General features: G+C 43.4%; 1 protein-coding gene across 1 annotated transcript in view; it reads right to left on the bottom strand.

The window, feature by feature from the left end:
• The window catches only part of LOC311265034 (nuclear receptor coactivator 3-like), a 64304-nt gene that overhangs the window by 26225 nt on the left and 20352 nt on the right, over positions 1-17727 (bottom strand). Inside the window, exon 2 of the mRNA XM_084366317.1 lies at positions 2323-2409. The gene's annotated coding sequence lies outside the window, so the exon portion shown is untranslated. The remainder of the gene's footprint in view (positions 1-2322; positions 2410-17727) is intronic.

Below are 17727 nucleotides of genomic sequence, written 5' to 3'. Positions count from 1 at the left end.
TCTGGCCATGTAAACTCACACCAGTGACATGACAGGAGCTGCAGCTGCTTCGCTTGGAGAACTCGCACAAGCACAGTGTTTCCCACACATAGGCTCTACCTGACGGCCCGCCAAGGCAGATAAAAACCGAAGTCCGACTCTATTTTCTTCGATCGAGACACTCAATAATGAACACAGACCTGTGGACCTGCATGGCCAAAGTTTGTCACATTTGAAGAGCGTTGATTGATTCACAACATCGACTCATGCATTTAATAAAATACAAGAAAACATCCCACCTTAAAAATTTCAGTTGGCTGCCGGCAGTCTTTGATCAGCATAGTAAATTACTTTTATTTTATAGTCTACAGCTGCAAAACATCCTTTCGATCAACATTCACTCTTCTGACGGTTTCTTTATTGTAGTTTGGTTCATTTGAGTAGTTATTTGTTTGTAATGCACAGACTTTTTCTGCTTTATGGACAATAAGGAAGAAAAAATGTGTTCCTAGTTTGCCGTCTGATCTGATCTCTGTCCAGTCTTCTGCAGAAGTTGGTCCAACCTAGCCGAGTAGACTTTGTTCACATTTCAGCGCTTCCTTTCCATGATATGTCAACGGTCCTCAAGGCAGCTTTCCTGTCATCGTCTCTGACAACACTGTAGTTGCCTCTTCGGTCGTGTGCAAAGTCATTCGAACATAAATAACAACATAAAAGTACCAAATATACAATATAAATGACCAATTTAACGTACAGACTTCTAGGAAAGGTAGCGACACTATACGCTTATGTAGTGGCCATGTGTTTAATTATTTCAACCTTATTTCTAGCATGGTGGATGGCAGGGCAGCATCATTTATCGTATGGACTTGATTACGATGATTACTTTCTTGATGATTTCACTAACTTGCTCCATTTTATGTAAAGATATTGAAGAAAAACAGAAAATATTCACATTTCAGAAGCTGGACCGGAGGATTTAATAGTGTTTTGGCTTGACAAATTACTTAAACAATTCATTATTAAAATTGTTTCATCAATAATCAAATACAAGCCTGCTTATAGTGCTATCTCTGTCGTGTTTGCAATTATTTCTATGTCCATTTTCGTACATTAGAACACTTTACTGTTGTTGTCATAATTGCACTGTTGTTGTCATAATTGCACTTTAAAACAACTTCACACTTCTTGTGTGCACTTCACTGACTTTGTTGTTGTTTGTTTTCTTTACTAAACAGCATTTTCTCTCATTGTGTGCACCAGACCACTGAAGGAACAGAACTTTGTTCCCCTCAATACTGATTATTTTATATGGAGAGCATGACGGTGAATTCCACTTTGAACCTCGACCTTTGAGCCAACACGTTTCAGCTCTCGTGGATGGTCTATATACTACAATAGCCATGAGCTCAAGCTGCCATTGCTATGGAGAAGAAGCTGGTCAGAGGTCAGAATCAGAGTTAAAGCAGATTCAATGTGATTCATGGGAAAAAACACTGCACAAGTTTACTAAACTGACCCAAAATCCCAGTTTTTCAACTTCAGACAAGTCTCAGAAGTCAGAAATCACTTTCAAGTTACATATTTACTTTAAATCTTTGAGGAAGAATCCGGTAACCACCTGCTCCTCCTCATCTTCATCCTGTCTAGTTTTCTTCCTGTTCACGTCCAGTATATCTTCTCTGTCTGGAACCGGACTCCACCACCCCCCCCACACACCCACACCCTCACACCCTCACCCCAACCCCCACACACAATCACTCCTACTCTATTTGCAACGGCAGCGTGTCTGCAAAAGCATGCGTGAAGCTGCACGTGAACGAAAGAGAGAGTGCGGTTTGGTGAAGTCTGGGTACATTTTTTGTGCGTATGTTTGTGTGTGTGTGCTGTTGTCACCTGCACACACAGGGGTAAAAGATTAATGCTCTGTTTCAGCCTTTGTGGCAGGTAGAGCACAAAGAATAATTTGATTTCTCCTCCCGTCTCCCTGCTGTCTTCCCACTCATTTTCTCATCTGCCTGAAAATCATCCGCTCAACCCTCTTTGTTTTCCTCTTGTTCTCACTCTCTCCTCCTAAACTATTCCACCTTCTAAATGTCTTTTTCTTTCTTTTTTTAAATCTCAAACACAAAACACCTCCATGAAGCATTTGCTTCAGAGAACAAACACACACACACACACACACACACACACACACACACACACACACACACACACACACAGATCTTTTTGTGTTCAGGTCAGGAGGATGTTGCAAGAATGTGGCAACAACAAGAAACTGTCTCTGGCAAACCTAAACCCAGCAGGATGTTACCATGCCAACCATATGGGATGTGAGCCCACCTTGTGACGGCGCCGAGATGATGGACGATCGGATCCCCCCTCCCCGCACTCTGGAGGTGCAGTCCAATGCCGGTTGGTCAATGGAGTCTGGAGAAAAAAAAGAAACACACACATAGAAAAAAAAGTTTAACGATCACGCTCCAGAGTGCACGTTCATTAGGGCGATATTAATGAACAACAAGCGTCATTATTAATCAGCGGCCTGAAGACACATGCACAGGAAGCTGCATTAACGGCTTAATGAGCAGGAGGAACTGTGAGGGAGCCGTGCCTCGCTATGTGCTTTTGTCTTCATTACTGGTGCACGCGTACACAGAGCAAACACACCGTGGCTCCTGTGCATTTGCATCAACACACAGATAGCACTCACAACCAGACTGACCACACACACAAACACACACACCCCCCCCACACACACACACGCACGCACAAATACACGAAAAGGGATGTTGAGACACAAGTTTTACAGGAAGCCAAACGGTCGAAACCTGAAAGTGACGACAGCATGTGATCCGGGATTCAAACAAGTCACTCTAACTAGTTTTTTTCCCCACTGAATGTGCACTGCAGATCCCAACAACTGGGTTTAAACGTCAAGCTTTTATTGGCAAATATCTCCCGTGCTTTGTGGACGAAAACAGACTATTAGGCTAAATCGGAGCTCTAATCCCCAAAAGCACATAATAGGCTAATTTGTGTCCATTTAGATCCAGATAAGAAACAATGTGTGTGTGTGTGTTGTTGTTGTATTAGCTCAAGTGCTCAGTCTGAAGAATCATAAGAGAGTATCTCGTGGGGGTAAAGAGTGCGTAACCATGGAGATCGCACCCTGTCATCAGTGAAGCACGCTGCCAAGATGTCTCATGTTCATCTGTCACTGTGCCTCCGTGTGTGTGTGTGTGTGTGTGTGTGTGTGATAATGTAGGTTGACTTTCGTTTTCATGAGGAGGACGTGTGAGAGCGTTGTGTCGGAGCGCACGTTTACAACCAAATAGTTCCGGACACGCCTCCACGAGTGTGTGTGTGTGGTTTTGTATGGCTGACCTCATGCCTAGCGTGCCTATGTTGTCTGTTTTTGTGTGTGTGTGTGTGTGTGTGTGTGTTTGTGTGTGTGTTCACAGACAGCGACCTGACCGCTGGCTGCACCCATGATTAGGAGCAGATGGAGGCTGTCGGTGTGTGTGTGTGTGTGTGTGTGTGTGTGTGTGTTAGTAGGAAGGAGGAAGAGGAGGAGGGAGGGTGTCGGGTGCTCTAGTTTAGGTGATGTATGGACTCTCACACACACCAACAAAGACCCTCCTTCAGCCGATGTGTTTCCTATTAATTGTAAGGGGAGAAAAATAAAGCCAGAGAGCGGCTGCTTAAGTAGGAAGAATTTATAGCTCGGCCGTGACTCCATTTTTTTGTGCAGAAGTTGAGAATAAAAGTAGTTCTCCTGGCCTTCAGTGTGATGATCATTACAGCTCTTTGTGCTCATTTTGACACAACCATGAAAACCAGAGTGAATAAAATGCTAGTTAGCGGCATGTGGTGTAAAGCCTTGAATATAAAAGCGGTGTGAATGAGCGTAAAGATGCAGAGGCAGAGTCTAAGGAGAAATGTTAAGCTTGAGGTCGCACGCGGAGGCCTTTTCGCAGCCCTCTCAACATGTCGTCTGTTTACCTTGTTGTGCTCTTCAACTGCTCCTCGTCAGTCGGCGAAACAAGCACTCAACCGTTTACTGAATGAGCGTTTGTGGCGATTGTGTTTCGTCGCTGCACTTGAGCGACACAATAAATATTTTACACAACAGCGTCTTTGTCTTGTTAAAGCGGCACAGTTGAAGAGGATGCAGCCGGAGTTCACGTTTTACTGCGGATGTTAATAAAGGGGACATTATCTTCGTGAACCTGAGCTGCTCACCAGCACTTCGTTATTGTCAGGGACAATTCTGCATTTTACACTGTCGGAGAAGCTGTTTCACGTCAGCGGTCAGATTGAGATTTCTTCCTCTTTCCACCTTACGTGAAATTGCAGAACTCGGGTCTGATGATTCAATTTTTACCGAGCCTCTTTGTCCCTAAGCTGCTTAATTGATAACTGGTGATTGTCAGACCTTTGTTAGAGCAGCTAATTGGTGTTCAACTTTAATGGTTTTAAGGATTCCCGGACTGCTGAAGGTTTTAAATCAGGCAGGTGCTTAATTAACTAAATGTTTTTAAAACCCAAGGCCTTATTATCATCATCATCAGATTATTATCATCTTAGTAAATATCTTATTTATTCTTATACAGATTTATCTTCATAAACGTGCTCTCTTAAAGTGTGCCGTTTTAACTTCGTCCTGTGTTTTAATTTCTCTGTACAAGGGTTGGACCGATGGCTGATGACGGTGCCATCGTCCATCATCAATGGCTGACGGTCACTGCCTTCTGAGCCCTGTACCATTGTCTCATCGTGATTTAAGAGGCTCAGAGTGGACGTAACACACGAGCGAGTTGTTGGTGTTCTCTCCATGCCATGTTAATTGTTTTCTCATTAAGCCAGCTCAGTTAGGTTGCAACTAAGACTCAATCATGCCGTTGTTAGTTGCGTCTTCTCAGCATAGCTTCCTCTGTATAGCAAGCCAGAAAGTTACAGACATGCGGTGCGAAGACCAAATCAGACCCAGCACAGGGATGTATGTCGAACGCTCGCCAGGCAGGGGTGTGAGAGTCATCGTCGACCGTGAAGTTTCACTGTGGACAGATGTCACATGCCAATTCGGTAGTCATCGCCCAACCCTACTCTGTGCGGCACCCTTAATTTACCCTTGTGTTCGAAACCTGCTTCAAAAATAAACTTGCCTTGCCTTAATATGTCAGTGAATATGCCAACAACAATGCAATACCATGCGGTGAAGTGTCAAATATTATTAGAATAAATGTCAAACAGAAAAACTGCTTCACACGCTGACTGGGGTCTTACTGACATATTTGCTTATCAAATCCACAAACTATGGCTTAAAAATGAACACTGTGTGAAAGACCAGGTCTGATAATCTCATTTACTGGTTTTACAATCAATTATGATTGAATTATATAAATAACAATAAGAGAAAAACCTTTGTGCTCCAGTTTCCTTCTTTGCTCATCCACCCATGGATGGTGATCTACACTGACCGTCCCTCCTCTGATGGCAGCCGTCCTCAAGCCGAAGCACAACATAAACAAGCAGCGCTGTACGATTCACTGAGCTATTGCATTGTGAACACAGCAACGTGCTGAGAAACAGAAACAAAACATGAAGGAACGGGCACTTTCTCAGCTTATGTGTTGGTGATGAGTGTAAAGTCGGACACAGTTGAGAAAACTGATAAGATAAAGATGGTAAAACCACACAAACACACACAGACACACGTCCTCTTCTGTCACCTCCAGCTGAACCAGGAAGAAAACCGAGAACCACATGTGGAATAATGCGTGAATATCCCTGTGTGTGTGAGAGAGAAAGAGAACGACATTTTCCTGCTAACAAATTCCAGCATCTGAGGCCGTAAACTCTGAACTAAATCCCATTTTGTTCTCAACAAACTCACTGCGACTATGGCCGATTCCGTCTTTCCAATGCAGATAAAGGAGCTTGTGATAGTGTTCTTCACGCTTCTAAAATGTTGGACCCGATCTTAAATGGACCAGGGAAAACCAAAGCTAAATGCCAAGTTTGCAAGAATCCATTCAGGTGTTTGATAAACTCATACAAAGAGCTGAAGGAAATCTACGAGACGGGATTTAAAGGCTCTGAGAAGTTATTTTTATGTGATTGGGAGGCGTTCACGTTACAAAGTCGTCTTACCAGGAATGTGTTCTTGGCAACAGCGGCACCGCAACGCCAGATGACGTGAAAACACAACTGAAAAGTTTCTCAAAAAATAAACTAACACCGAAAGAAAAACCAACATCGGTGAAGAAAAGAATGTGCAGCCTTTTATACGATACTGGTGTTGACCAGTTGACCAACTTCATTGGAAGGTGGTAATCAAGGCTCTGCTAACACCAGCCTGCACACAAAACTGCAACCAAAACCAATTATGGCACTTCTCTTTGGTTGCAAACCCACCATTAGGGCTAAAAACCCCGAGCTGGTGCTCAATAACATTTTATTCAAACTGAATCAAATCCTCTTATTGAATCCAAATCCTGTTAAATCCCAAATCAAATCTGATTAAGTTTAACTTGCAGCATTTGCAGTTGACTAAAGTTATAAATAACTAAAACTCTAAGATTGACTTTAGAGCCATAATCACCCTTTGTTGACTGAGAGGACAGAAACTGAGCACTTTTTGGCAGCCGCCTAATTAATGTTCATTACCTGTTGCTGCGATCTGAAAATGAGATGAGCAACAGGAGATATGAAAAAGTTGATTAAATTGATCTGGAACGGAGTTATTGTTCATAAGTTATTTGATCCAGATCCACATATTGAGGGTCCTGATTTGGAACGATTAATCTTGATCTTGATTAGTTATTAATAATAAACTACAAAAAACACAAAGTCAGCTACAGCTGGTATACTCTCCTGTCTGATTTTTTATTTAAACAAAAACAAGATTTAAAAAATAAGCATTGGTATTGGCAATCAGTCAAACTGTTACTTTAAAAGTCAGTATTGGTATTACTGCATCCCTTAAAGATGGTGTACTAAATGGCTGGATGACTTTAAAACAGTTAGGTTATTTTGGTATAATAAAGATTTCTTTGTCAATAAAAAGAATAATAATACAAATTTAAGGGGAAAGTATCACACTTATTTGTTTGTGTTTTTAAAACTAGGAGTCAATATATTGATATCAGCCTCATAAAACCCCAAGTGTCAGTCAGACTACACGCCTAACGTTTCCACGTTTTGTTCTTCTTGTTAATAAAACGGAAAGCAAAGAGGTGAAATGTTCAAGAAGAGATTTGGTGGTGTCTGAGCGTAGCTAATGTTGGTATTTTGCCAAAAAGGAAACCAGACCTAAAATTGAACCGGCTATCAAAAACCAACCATGTCCATGGTAAATTGAGTTATTTACTTGAGGGTATATAAACGCACCCTTTATAAATAATAAAAAAAAAAACATTCACGTCTGGATCTGTGCCTTTAAGAAACATCCTCAGGCGACTGATAGACAGGCAAATGAAATTCAGGCACATCCACTCGTTGTTTCTTTGTGAGCTTTAATCTTGTCCCTCGCTTCACCCCCGTCTTCTTCCTGTCTCTACTTTTTTGTAATGGCAGGATTTTTTTTTCTCTCCGTGTGTCTGTCTTCTGTAATAACTGTGAATAAGGGAAAATGTGTGTGCTGTGCCAGCGTACACCACGGCACAGTGCAGAACGCATAAAAGTACATTGTGTGTAAGTGTGTTTGTGTGTACTTTGGGTAACTCTGCTTGAGTTTTGCTTTTGCCCAGTCCCCTCCAACAAATCCAGCACTCACACTCGAGCAAAATAGGAGCCAAGCCACATCTTGGCACCTTGCCTCCCCTTAAACAAATCAGACCACAGAGGCTAATAAAAAACTCCAAGTCCAAAGCTCGCCTCCACAGACGAGGGGGTACCGAAGAGGGGAGCCATTCTTAGCTACCCCACTCCGTCTACAATGAACTCGCACAAGACAGAGCGCTGCTTTTCAACTCGGACAAAAAGTGCCAAGCTCTCCACTGTGTCCATCATCCCAACCCCCTTTTCTCGGGTCTTAAATGGTGCTTTGATGCTATATAGTTCCTAACTAGACTCGCTAAAAAAAAACACTCATTGAAAACAAATTGCTTCTTAGTTCAGTGATAAAGTGAGAGTGAACTTTCCATCTTTAGACCAATTACCGCTATCATAGCACACAGCCTGCTGCTTCAAACTTCACACTTCAGAGAGGGATAGAGGGGGCGAAGCAAAGCAGAGGGAAAGCGTCTGGCTCAGGGCAGAAATAGGCCAGGCAGGTCTAAAACTAAAACTCATCCAGCTATCCAGGGTGTGTCTGCTTTACGCTGCCATCAAACATGCATTTACATATTCAAAAAAGGAAACAGGCGTTTGCATGACTCATCCTTTCCAAGGTAGAGGAAACCAAGCTCACAGCGACACTGTCTGTACCACGCTTGTCCACAAGTACCAAAACAGTGCATGTGCAGTCACACAATAACTCACTTAACTCACAGAGAAGGCAAACTGCTAAAAAAAAAAAGAAAAAAGAAAAGAAGAGACCATAAAAAAGAAATGAAAGAAAAATTATTGCATCAGGTTTTTGTGATAATAGCTCAAGGCCACTTTAAAATGACTTTACGGTGCAACATCTGTTTTGAGTCCAGGCTGACACTCAATGTAATAAAACAGGCAATTTTCTTCTCGAAGAATTCAGGGAGTATCAAATACTGTAAGGCCACGTTTGAAGATCAAAAAATGAGGGGATCACTGCACACACGCACGGCTAGTCCTCAACAGTTCTTTATTTCTGTTTATGGTCTTATTTCGTCTGATGAACGTTGTCGTCTACAATGAAAAAGACTCACCTTGAGAGACCTCACCGGAGTGATCTACGGACTCTGAAGCTCATTTATCCCCGTCATTTGGTCTGATATGAAGCAAATATATAGACTTTATAGTTAGAGATGTGCATGTCTATGCTTATTAATTATGTGTACCTATCATAGTGTAGTTCAACAGAGGAAAGAGGAGGCTTGTGAGCAATACTTGAGATTATTTAGTCGTTTTGTTTTTTTTCACGAGAGCTGGTCTTGTCCACCACTTTGGTCCATCCTGGAATATCTTGACCACTATTGGATGGATAGCCATGACGTTCATTTTCCCCAGAGGATGAATTGTTCACACTTCTGGGATCCTCTGACTTTTCCTATAGCATCATCATGAGGTTGATTTGTGCTTTTGACTGAAATGTCTCAACAACCACTGGATGGATTACAGTGATTTACTACAGACAGTCATGTTCCCCTCAGGATGAATTGTAATCACTTTGGTTATCCCCTTTGTGAAGATCCCTCCCACTCTGTTTGTGATTCCTTGTGTTTTTGCCTGTTCTGTATTAAGGCAGAGTGGCAGGAGTGTCGGGTGAATGAGCCGCACCTGAAGTAACTTCATCTGATTGCTGCACCTGCTTTAAGAGGGCCGGAGATCTCCCTCTTTCTCTCTGTATCCCGTGCTCATATCACAGTTTCACAGTAAACGGTAAGTTACTGTTATCATTATTAGTTACAATGACGCTTAAAGGAATGAAAACAGAAGGATTTTTTGGTTGAACCAATGGTTGATTGCTTTTATTATAATTTCACAAACTTTTATGTCCTGACAGACTTTAAATTTGATATAAAGTTGACGTCTATATTATTTTAATAACGCTAATATGCTAGAATTCAACACCATAGATAAGCAAATGTACACGGTACAATAACCGCCAATTTTCAGGCTCAAGTGTTATTAAATTCTGTAGTTCAGCAAAATGAGGAACTTCAGTTGTAGTTTAGTACAAACACATAACAGAAACATTTAAATGTTTGGCTTTTCATATTTTGTTATAACAATTTCTAGAACGTATCACACAGCCCAGTTTTCAAAATGTATGTAACGCTATAGAAGGCAATACAAGAGCAGAGATTGAACACTCACTATCAAAGCCCAACAAATATTGTATTTTTGGGGCAGATGATTGGGAGTATCACATTTATATATGTGGTTATCAAACACACACAAACAAAGGCAGGATTTTTTACACATATTATATCAGTAAACCTTATCGTCCAAAATGACCTTATTCCACTGGAACAGTAAACTTGCATATCTCAAAAGCTTAAACCTGCAAATTGGCACATATAAACAGATAATGGCCGACCTATATATCGATCAGCGTGGAACATAATTGTTTCTTAATGTTGGGCAGGTGTCCATTAAAATCATTGGGACATAGTGGTAAACCGTAAACAATACTTACAATACTTTATACCACACTGTCCATTACCAAGTTCTCCCACTGGTGCGCACTGATCTAAACATGAGCAAACCTGACTGCAAACTTTTAAAAAATAGAAGATTCTCTTTTCTCCTGTGGTTTGTGGTCATGGTGTCAATTACATAATTTATTCTCAAGTATCGTGAAAACAGAAATAAAGGATTTGCTAGAGGAAATACCTCTGTCCTTCACAGCGTGGCATTTTTCAGCTCCACTTTGTCCATTATTGTATTGTCTCTGTTGAGTGTTTATTCAGACACACACAGATGGGTAAAGAATTAAACAAAGTGTCGGGAACAGCTTCGGTGTTGAAACTATTCAGTCACCTCTTGGAAGCATCTGCATTTGTTACGTTTCTCTCTTCATTAAGTCAGTTATTTACTTATTTTTCTGTGTCTACATTTCATGAACTTGCAATAAAAGTGCAATCAAACGATCAGCCAAGTCGCTCACAGTCTTTGTGTTGACACTGTGTTTGTGTGTACAGTAAATTAGTGTGCAACAGTCGGTGAGGTTTGTGTTGTCACACAGCAGATGAGAGTCTCTGCGCTACCTTCAGGAACATTCTCCAGTAACGTGAGCTGCGCTGTAAGTGAGGGATGACGGATCATTAAAAAGCTTTGCTGAACTGGATTCTTGCATTTCAGTCCAACCCTGACAAGCATAAATGTGCATGTTGTCAACAACAGCTCACTGCTACTTTGTTTGAACCCGGCCACGTGCCGATCATGTGTTCAGAGATGAGTGAGAGACAATATGAAGGAATGGCCTGACAGTAATGTTGCAGAGCCAATAAACAGACTTGATAAGATAAGGACAGCGAACCTCACGTGTCCTCATCTGCCTCCTTCAGCTGAACCAGGAAGAAAACTAACACGTGGACTCATTGAAATGTACAGAGAGCGTAACATGTTTTAAACTCACAGTCTAACATGACTGCACAGCCAAGCGGGGAACCGGGTTGAATGAGACGCCTCATTGGAAGCCATCAATTATGCACGAGCTGTGCATTATCATAACATAAAGGACCATTTCTGTGAGTTAATTAACAATGAACCGAGAGGGAAGGCTGTCATATCCAAGAGCGATGAATGACTGCGGCTTTGGTAAATACTTAAAACATTCTTGTCATCACAAAGAGTAAATTACCTTGTTACAGGCCTCACGGGGCAGAGAAAGAAAAGCAGCGAGATTTGCGGTAAAACAGTTGTCACCTGCTTCTAGTTACTGGTTGTGAAATGAATAAAAAATGAGGGAAAGAACGAGGCCCCTTTGATTCAACACAGGCTCGGTGAGGATGAGGAGGAGGAGGAGGTGAGCTTTCTGGACCGTTGACGATTAATAAGTGGAACAGGTCAATCAATAAGACACGCCCCTGCATCTCTAACCCCGCCTCTGATGATCATTCTGCTGCCATGGCAACAAACAGGTCTATGCAAATGAGTGAATTACTGTACTGTAATACAATACATGAAACCAGGAAGTAACACGAGAAAAGGTTTTCCTCGGTCGAAGTCATTATTGTGCAATTCATTGTCAAAGTCCAGTTTAGAGTTTCTCTGCACTCGCCTGCTAATCTAAGCTCAATATTCAGCAAGTGTGGGTTAGGTTTAGACAACTGATGTCCAGAGGTCAAACGTGTTAATACCTTTTCATATATTCTGTAATTTTCCATGAGGCAGTAGATGTTCTTTTATTACTTGACTATCTGCATTAAAATATGCCTGGAGGGGATGTTTAAAGAATAAGTTTCTCCCATAAACTGCACTGTTTGTACTTTAGTTATTTTGAATGTTATTTCCTATTTGTATAAAGCACTTTGAAAGGTGCTTAACTCAATAAAAACACCTTATTTGAATATTGTCGCTGCTGCAAATTATTTTGTCGTACACTTTGTGCTGCAGGAAGCTGCCTTTGTCTGCCCGAGCATTTCAGCTTTTACAGAAAGTGTACACAGCATTAATGTTGGGTTCTCACTGCTTTGCATTGTGGGCTACTGAAGTTGCTGCTGGATGAAGAGATAAGCATCCCTGCTTCTGCTACAATTATACTTCCTGTATGACTGAGCCAGTAGACAAATGGTGGGTCTGTAAAAGAAGTCGTTGCTTTTTCAGTCTGTGGAGTTGACAGCCAAGTGCTGAACTTTTAAATTAATCAAATATTTTAGCCTATTAAACTCCAATAAATTGAACTGGAAATTTCTCATCTTGTCTTGTTTAAGCTGAGAAAGTTTTCAAGAGAATGTTTCTGTAACTTTAAAATCAACGTACTCCTTGAGCTCAGTTTAAGGGAGCTGACACACCAGGCCGACAGCAAATGACGGCTTTTTGTCTAACTGAGCCTGTTGAATCTGCGACAAAGCCCCACGGTGAGAAAAATCACTCCGATTGGCTGTTCAGCTCAGTGAATCAGTGCAGGAGAAGAGTTTAATGAGAAGTCTATGGGACGTCTAACCAGGAAGTAAACGTGGGGGCTGCAAAACTTTGTTGTTGAATGTGTAAGAGATTTTCAAAAAACCTGTTCATTTGTCACCTCAAGTCCTAACCCTGATCCGCTCACACCGGGTGTCTCAAACCATTGAAACTTCAAACATAGATGATTTTAAATTTTTGTGTAAATGGTCCAACATGTTCAGTATTACAGATGGGACAAAACATCAATACAGCACATGAACATGAACAAGAGGCACTTAGCTAAGACTGCAGTTTTTGTCCATTGTTTCATCTCAGTTAGTGTCAAATCTGTGAAACTGACACCACAATGGAGAGCAAAGACAAATAGTTCCTGCATTTTGCTTCTTTAGAGGTATTTTGTATTCTTCAGTGCGACAGATATCATTAGATGATTGTTTTACAATGAATCGGTTATCGATTATCGTGATACCATCGTTATCACGGGCAGCGTATTGTGATTTCCACCCCTATTCAGCATCCTGTATCAAATGCAGGAGTTGTGCATTTAAGTGGTGTAACATTGAAAAGTTGATGTAAAAGTTCAATAAATGAAACTTGGTGGAGCAGAAAAACAATAAAAAAAAGGAGGGTGGAGTTAGTGTGAAAGAACAGTCTGACAGTATAAAGGTGCTTTTCTCACAGAAATAATTGCATGCAGATAAAACTCAAGCCCCTCACTGCCTGAGCTGCCAGGAGAAAGAGCACTTCTTTTGCTGATGCGTGTGTGTGAAGACGAGCGAGTGTGTTTGAGTGTATGAATAAGATGTGAGACTTCCCTTAGTGGGAATGGAGCATAATTGGTTCACAATAACCCATCAGTGTGGTCTTAGCGAGAGAACACCATCTTCTCCTTCACCTCTACTTTCCTCATCGCCTCCTTCCTCACGCTCTCGTTCTCTGCGGTGACAGTGAGGGAGCAGATTTGCCACATAAACACCTCCCTTCCTCCTCCTCCTCCTCCTCCTCCCTCCCCCCCTCCTCCCTCTATTTATTTGCTCGGGGTCCAAAAACTGCACAGCACAGGGAAAAAATGATGGGGGGGTGAGGAGAGGAGAGGGAGGGGAGTAGGAGAGGAGGAAGAAGAGAGAAAAAGAGCAGAGGAACGAGGGAGGGAGAGAGAGAGAGGGAGGCAGATACACAAACATACACTACAGATTCGACTGCACACACGTGGATGGGACGTGCACGCGCACACACTCCTGGTGGAGCATCTAAATCACATTAGCTGCCTGCCTGACATCCATCACTCCCACAGACAAAAGCACATGCCGGAGAGGCAGGGAAACTGCATGGCAACATGCATAACCACCCACAAACAAACACACAGCCGGTCACAGAGCAGCCGACACACCTTGAAACCAGATGACAGCGTGCGGGAGAAAGCAATCCCTCCTCACACACAATATTCCCCAATCAGAAATCAACTTGCATTCACTTGCACGCACATCACTGTCAGCACACATCAACCGTACATTCGGGGATCCACTCATTCGCTCCCGTGCTCTGCTGCTGCTGCTGCTGCTGCTGCTGGTGCTGATGCTGCGCGCCTGGCAAACCGGCTTTAAGCATCAGAGAAAATCAACACTTCTGTGATATCACAATGGGGGAAAAAGCATAGCGTGGTTGCTTTAAATATTTAAAGCGGAAGGAGCTAAAGAGGGCCAGAGCGACATGTTGAGAAATCTTTGTTTTTCTGTCGGTATCAATCTTCTTTCCCATTAGAGGGGGATGGGGCCCTTAGCGAATGTGTTTGTGTGTGTGCAGACCTAAATATTTGTTGGGGGTGCCTCTTATCTTGAAGATGGTGCGGGTGCGTGTCAGCGGGGGGGCTTCTTACCTAATGGGGTGCATGGTGAGCGTGTGTGTGTGTGTGTGTGTGTGTGTGTGTGTGTGTGTGTGTGTGTGTTTTATCTAACGGGCTGTCTCTTGAGTGATGTAATTAGAGGGAGAGAAGGGGAGGAAGAGGAAGAGGAGACAAGTTTTTAGGATGCAGGACAAACATGTGCTCTATACATTATCAGACCATATGGTGCCCACTGTGCTGCAGGAGCACAGCGCAGCCCCTCATCCACTTGTCTATCGAGCCAGCTCTCACTGTTCTCCCTCCCTCCCTCTCTCCCTCCCTCCGTCTCTCTCTCTCTCCCTCTCTGTCTGGTTAACTCAATAACATCCACAGCCTCCTCTCTTAACTCAGTTTTTTTAGCAGCAAAGAAAAAAAACTCTCAGCCCCCTTTTTCTCCCCCTGCTTCCTCTCATCCTCGACGACGACGGTCTCCGGCTCTCGTCTCCTGCGCACCTTTTCCCCCCGCTGGATGCTGCGCACTCATCGTAGAGCTTAATCCGAACCCAAAAGGATTACTTCAATCGCATTAAAATCAGAAAACTGACGCCCCTCGCTATGCACCATCTCGACGATGACAGGCGTCGAGAGTGCGTTCACACCTGCACGTGTGCCGGCTAGATTGTAGGGATGTCCCTGCTTTGAGATGCTTTTGGCCCCCGATCTAATTCACAGCTCCTCAATCTGAGTTTATCTTTATACCCAGTCATCTAAATACTCAAGGTCCTGGTTCAAAATTACTGAAGTTGAACAAAATGAGTAAACGTTTAAGTTGTGAGACTCTTGAAACCGAAACTGCTGCCTGGCTGTGAACGCAAATCATTTTCTCACTTATATACTCTGTCACTCACATCTGGAGAGAAATGCTGCACTGTAAGAGCCAGCTGTGTGAAAGAGAAGCAGCTTCGGTAAGAAAGGATCAGCTTTTGTTCAGTTACAGATCCATTAAAATATGCCCAGATCGCCCCCCTGATGCCTATACTTAGGATCAGCTGGGGAACATCTCTACTAGATTGTCTACTTGTGAACAGCAACAACAATTACAGTAGACAGTCCTCCACCGCACTGTGCAGTTCGCAAATTGCTAATAGCCGAATGCAGCTGCGAGCTCGTGTGTCTGCGTGCGCGCACGCGCAGCGGCGAGCGCGAGGAGAGGGCTGCTCTTTTAGTTGGCTCATGAAATCATTTAAAATCGGCCCACTCTGCGCACACACACATAAACACACTCCCCCCTCCAGTCGTTTGATGTGTAATGAGAGAAACCATTAGCAGTAAAAATGGGCTCTCCCCACCCTGCCGCTCAGCAGATCTTAGTCAGAGCCACAGTTACATGTCTATTTATACATTCGCTCCTCTTTAGATTTTTCTTCTTCTCTAACAGGGAGCAGTTTGTGCAGCGCGCAGTCGACGAGGCTGCATTCCTCCTGCCCCTCTCTCCCCGAGTCGTCTTCTTCTTCTTCTTCTACTGCCTCTCTCCTGTCTCTGTTCCCATCCCCCCCTCTCTGGCTGTCTCCTCCCTCTCTATACCCTTCCCCCAGCTCTTTCCTGCTCTGTGCCTCCCTCCCTCCCTCCGTCTCATCAGGCTATATGCAGCAAGGCACAAATTCATCGGGGGAAAAGAGACACAGCAAAGGAGAGCTGGAGATTGAAGGAGAGAGGGGGGGGGGTGGGTTGAAACAGAGAAACTGAAAGAGAGCAAAACAAGAGCGAGTGATGGACTAACGGGGAATGAAAGGAGGAGGAAGGGGCCAGATAGAAAGAGACGGAGAGAGAGTGAGAGGACAGAGGGGAAAGGATGAAGGAGGAGTGGGTCGGTGGGAGAGCAGCGAGGACGAGGAGGAGGATGAGGAGGAGGGAGAAGCTCGCTCTCGCTACAGTGATGGGCGTTCCTCTCCCGGTTCCTGCGAGGTCAAAAGTTTACTGTGGTTTTAATTTCACCTTTCCGCAGCCAATCAGAACGCGTCTCCGGCTGCTGGGGGAACTTTGACCCACTCGGAGAATCTGACTGTAAAGATCTGAAGCTCGACTCTGCTTCTCCACCAACTCTCTTTGTTCTCTCTTTTTTTTCCCTCCCCAATATTATACTTGTTTTTATTTTATATTCGCCCATCAATAACCCATTCCTCCCCCCCGCATGTTTATTTGTCCTTGATCACAGAGGACAAAAAAAAACCCTGGTTGTTCTTGATCTAAAGGGATGGAGAGAAGGGGAAGAGGAAACATAGGAGGCTTTGTTGTTTTTTTTTTTGCATTTCAGTACTTTTCCTCTCCTTTCCGAAACAGATGCCACCGAGGCGGCGTGTGGGTCGACGAACCACAAGATCAACAGGATGAACAAGGCAGACCACGGCACTGACACACAGGAGCCCACAGTCCATGTTACCGCCACTTGATGAAACAAAAAATAAACAAAAAACAAACAACAAAAAAACATAAATACTCACAGAACAACTGCGGGGACACACCCCGCATGCTGCAAGTGTGCTGAATAATGAGTGTGTGTGTTTGTGTGTGTGCACGCTGGCATGTGAGCATGGAGAGGGAGTGCAAGTGTGTGTCTATGAAGGGGGAGGAGGCTGCAGTTAGATCATAGCATCAGAGAGGGGAGGGGTGGCTCTGCAAATAGAGCGAGCAGAGTCGGCATGGCTGGCGTCGGTAAGTAGAATGGTTTCAAGCCTCTCGTAAGGAGACCAGGCCGTGTGTGTGTGTGTGTGTGTGTGTGTGTGTGTGTGTGTGTTTTTCAATAGCCTCTTCATCACTGTCTGTGTGCGTAGTGTGTGTTTGATTAATTAACAGCCTCGGTCACTGAAGAAGCTCCCCGTTGTTCTATTCTCCCCACATCTACTGCACAATTGCCCCCACCCTCCTCCTCCATCCACCTGACTGCGATAATAAGGCACACACACACACACACACACACATACACACACATACACATGAGAGCACACATCCTCACGAGAGCAGCAGGCTGTGAATATCACCAGATGAAGTGTGGACAGAGCCCAGACGTGACGAGATGTATAGACACCCTCCACCTGTGGCTGACTCTCTCTTCACAGACGCTGCGTTTACATCCAGCTCTCCACCCAGAAAATAAAATGTGTCTGTTTCAATCAGCTGGAATTTAAAAACACAAGTCTGGTGATATTTTATTT

The sequence above is a fragment of the Pagrus pagrus genome (genome assembly GCF_965226575.1).
Source record: "Pagrus pagrus genome assembly, chromosome: 11".
Lineage (NCBI taxonomy): Eukaryota > Metazoa > Chordata > Actinopteri > Spariformes > Sparidae > Pagrus > Pagrus pagrus.
This window is presented reverse-complemented; position numbering and strand designations above follow the sequence as displayed.